We start from the raw sequence: 4,950 nt of genomic DNA, 5'->3' as shown, positions 1-4,950 counted from the left end.
GCACTGTGGGCAAGGGGCAGGGGGCAGGCACTGTGGGCAAGGGGCAGGCACTGTGGGCAAGGGGCAGGGGGCAGGCACTGTGGGCTAGGGGTAGGCACCGTGGGCTAGGGGCAGGCACTGTGGGCAAGGGGCAGGCACTGTGGGCAAGGGGCAGGGGGCAGGCACTGTGGGCAAGGGGCAGGGGGCAGGCACTGTGGGCAAGGGGCAGGGGCAGGCACTGTGGGCAAGGGGCAGGGGGCAGGCACTGTGGGCAAGGGGCAGGCACTGGGCAAGGGGCAGGGGGCAGGCACTGTGGGCAAGGGGCAGGCACTGAGGGCAAGGGGCAGGGGGCAGGCACTGTGGGCAAGGGGCAGGCACTGGGCAAGGGGCAGGCACTGTGGGCAAGGGGCAGGCACTGTGGGCAAGGGGCAGGCACTGTGGGCAAGGGGCAGGGGGCAGGCACTGTGGGCAAGGGGCAGGCACTGTGGGCAAGGGGCAGGGGGCAGGCACTGTGGGCAAGGGGCAGGCACTGTGGGCAAGGGGCAGGCACTGAGGGCAAGGGGCAGGGGGCAGGCACTGTGGGCAAGGGGCAGGCACTGTGGGCAAGGAGCAGGCACTGTTTGTTGGTGATCGGACTGCGTGTTGTTTTGGAGCGCGTTAAACACAGGGCACCCTGGTCTGCATCTGTCCAAAGTGCCGATGCCTCTCTGGGTGAATCTTGCCGTCACTGTGCTATGACCCGCTGTCTGACATGGCGGTGGCAGTCTGGAGAAGGGTCCTCTCCCCCTCGGACAGCCCTCAAAGCTCTGGTCCAGCTACTTCCTCTGAGATGTGAACAATACAGCACTTCCAGAAACTGGCCCTCCACGATTTGTTCCCAAAAACCACAGCAATTGGACTTTAATCTATCTGGAAAAGTACAAAACACACAAATCATTAGGGGCAAACATAAGGAATCCATTAAATCCTCAATTGTTAAATGAAAAGTAAAGTACCATTTATATGTTTTATCTGTCTCGCCTTTAAATGGAATTTTAATCAGGATCAGTTTATTGTGGAAGAGTTTGACACGTGTCTTCAATGTAATTGGAGAAGTGGTCAGTGTGGTATGTGTGGGCGAGTGGGTGTGTGTGTGGGGATGTGTGTGTGTGTGTATGTGTATGGGGATGTGTGTGTGTGTGTGTGGGCATGTGTGTGTGTGTCGGTGTGTGGGTGTGTGTGTGTGTGGGCATGTGTGTGTGTGTGGGTGTGTGGGCGTGTGTGTGGGCGTGTGTGTGGGCGTGTGCGTGTGTGTGTATGTGTGTGTGGGCGTGTGTGTGGGCGTGTGCGTGTGTGTGTGTGTGTGCGTGTGTGGATGTGGGTGTGTGTGTGTATGGGGATGTGTGTGTGTGTGTGTGTGGGCATGTGTGTGTGTGTGGGTGTGTGTCGGTGTGTGTGGGTGTGTGTGTAACTATCGCCCAGTCTGCACTTGGTCGCCCATTCCTTCTCTCCACAGATGCTGCCTGACCCCCTGAGTTACTCCATCACTCTGTGAAACGTCACCTATCCATGTTCTCCACAGATGCTGCCTGACCCGCTGAGTTACTCCAACACTCTGTGAAACGTCACCTATCCATGTTCTCCAGGGAAGCTGCCTGACCCGCTGAGTTACTCCAGCTTTTTGTGTCTATCTTCTGTACAAAACATATTGCTGGAAATGAAAGGCAGTGAGATTTAACGATGTTTCAGGGACAAAAGCAGATGGTCATTAGATTTCCTTTCCTAAATCCGGCACCTTTAAACCAACTCACACATCCATCAGCAAGGCCTCTGTGTGTCTTAGCTTGATCAGGTCTATGTAAAGACCTGTACTGTATGAAGGAAATGATCTGATCCACCCAGCTAAAGGTATTACTCTGCAACCTCCATTTATTTAGATGGTTTAGTGTTTCGGCATGTTGCTAGATAGTCATCTGTAAACTATCGACTATTTAAATGAGATCTGTAAACAATGACTGGTATTGATGCAGTTCCTGTAACCAGTGGCACATCCCAGGGCACTTCACAGGAAGACTATCAAACGACACATGACAACAACAGAGCATTATAAAGTACACAACTAAAAGCTTAACTTAAGAGTAGTGGCACGATGGCACAGTGGGTAGAGTTGCTGCCTCACAGCACCAGAGACCCGGGTTCGATCCTGACCTCGGGTGCTGTCTGTGTGGAGTTTGCACATTCTCCCCGTGACCGCGTGGGTTTTCTCCGGGTGCTCTGGTTTCCTCCCACTTTCAAATGATATGCAAGCCAGTGTATTATTTATCCCCAGTGCCAACATCATAATCATACAGCACAGATAAAGGCCCTTCAGCCCAAGGCCCATGCTGACCAACATGCCCTATCTAAGCCAGTCCAATTTTTGTGTCAGGCCCATATCCCTCTTTTTTTAAAGTTAATACGCTGTTACACTAATTGTGTTTCTAATCATTTGCTGGGAAGTTGGTGGAAGCAGATACGATAGTGGTGTTTAAGAAACATTTAGATGGACACATGGATATGCAAGAATTTGAGGCATATGGATCATGTTCAAGTTCTAGGAGCAGTATTAAGCCATTCGGCCCATCTAGTCTACTCCACCATTCAATCGTGGCTGATCTATCTTTCCCTCTCAACCCCATTCTCCAGCCTTTTCCCCTTAACCCCTGACACCCGCACCAATCAAGAATCTGCCAATCTGAACCTTAAAAATATCCATTGACTTGGCCTCTACCACCATCTGTGGCAATGAATTCCACAGATTCACCACCCTCTGTCCAAATAAATTCCTCTTCATCTTTCTAAAGGCACAGCCTTTTATGCTGAGGCTGTGGCCTCTGGTCCTAGACTGGTCCTAGACTCTCCCACTAGTGGAAACATCCTCTCCATGTCCACTCTATCCACTCTATCCAGGCCTTTCACTATTCAGTAAGTTAATGCGCAGGCGGAGATCAGTTTAGCTTGGCATTATGTTCAGCACAGACTTAGTGGGCCGAAGGGCCTGTCCCTGTGCTGTACTGTTCTCTGGTCTATGATCTAGCAGCTGAAGTCCCTGTCTTCACAGGGCCGTGTGTTCCTGACCAGAGGTGTGTGTCTGATTCACCCCATTCTCCATTTCCCACAGACAGTCAGTGCAGCACAGCGTTGATGGGGGGAGGTTCTGTTATGCTGGCTGTTTGCAAATTGCACCAGAATTTGTCTGAAGAAAGGTCTTGACCCGAAACGTCACCCATTCCTTCTCTCCAGAGATGCTGCCTGACCCGCTGAGTTACTCCAGTTTTTTGTGTCTATCTTCAGTTTAAACAGCATCTGCAGTTCCTTCATACACACCAGAATTCTTGTTTGCCCGAACCTGAAATTAAATCAAAGTTTTCTTTGAAGTGCTTCCCCAATGCAGGGCACCCATCAGCTTGCCGCCTAGCACTCTAATTATATTGTTTCTTATGAAAATGTGCGTTAATTTGACATCACAAATAAATAATTCAGTGATTCAGTTGCTGGGTTGAATCAAGATTTTGCAAATTGAAATATTGTAAGGCAGATCAATTCCCCATGTCGGTCAAACTGAGCGCTCTCCTGTTTTATAACCTCAAAGAAAGCAGAATTAAAAATAGCCTATATTACAACACAATCGGTCGTCCTTCAATTACACTGCAGTTAAAGAAGGAAGTGGCAGTGGGAGACCACGGCTCTCAGTTTAACTTTGTCACCTGCCCTGCACCACCCTGTGGACTGAGATTCAACCAACCTTCCCAGGTGGAGATGAAGTGTTTGTCTCACTGCCCTGTGGCAGATTCTATTTGCTTTATCGACAGATCTTGCTCTCAGCTTCAATTGACCAGAGGCTCAACTAACTGGAAACATTGATCAGTTCTTGAGCTTAGGGCGGCACGTTGGCACAGCGGGTAGAGCTGCTGCCTCACAGCGCCAGAGACCCGGGTTCAATCCTGACTCCGGGTGCTGTCTGTACGTAGTGTGTACATTCTCCCCGTGACCTGCGTGGGTTTCCTCCCACACATAGAACATAGAAACATAGAAACATAGACCACAGGTGCAGGAGGAGGCCATTCGGCCCTTTGAGCCAGCACAGCCATTCAATGTGATCATGGCTGATCATCCACAATCAGTACCCCGTTCCTGCTTTCTCCCCATACTCCTTGATTCCCTTAGCCATAAGATCTAATTCTAACTCTCTCTTGAAAACACTCCAAAGACGTACAGGTTTGTAGGTTAATTGGCTTCGGTAAAAGTTCTAACTTGTCTGTAGTGCGTGTAGGATAGTGTTTGTGAACAGGTGATTGCTGGTTGGCATGGACTCAGTGAGCTAATGGCCTGTTTATGTGCAGTATCACTAAACTAAGCTTGCAAAACAATCTTCTCACTGTACCTCGTTACACGTGACAATAATAAGCGTAACCCTGTGAAGGCGAGCATACCATACTGCTTCGTTATCACATACCCTCGTGTTGCCACGTCCAATTTCCAGCCCCACACCCCTCTGAGCATCTCGCTTGGGCAGCTTTCAACCCAGCAATAAAACTTTTGATTTCTCTAACTTCAAGTAACCCTTGCATCCCCTCTCTCTCCATCCCTCCCCCACCCAAGTCATACGAGTTTAAAAGTGGTCTTGTTGAGTCTCGTTGTCTGTAACCTGTTTTCACCTAGCCCACAGCTAACAATGGCCTGTTTCCTTTATCATTGTTACTTTTTTTGCACATCTTTCATTACTTTGTTCTATATCTCCCTACATCACTGTCTATATCTCCCTACATCACTGTCTATATCTCCCTACATCACTGTCTGTATCTCCCTACATCACTGTCTGTATCTCCCTACATCACTGTCTGTATCTCCCTACATCACTGTCTATATCTCCCTACATCACTGTCTATATCTCCCTACATCACTGTCTATATCTCCCTACATCACCGTCTGTATCTCTCATTTCCTTTTCCC

Source organism: Rhinoraja longicauda, chromosome 27 (assembly GCF_053455715.1).
Source record: "Rhinoraja longicauda isolate Sanriku21f chromosome 27, sRhiLon1.1, whole genome shotgun sequence".
Taxonomy (NCBI): Eukaryota; Metazoa; Chordata; class Chondrichthyes; order Rajiformes; family Arhynchobatidae; genus Rhinoraja; species Rhinoraja longicauda.
The sequence above is the reverse complement of the archived record's forward strand: the minus strand, read 5'-3'. Positions refer to the sequence as shown.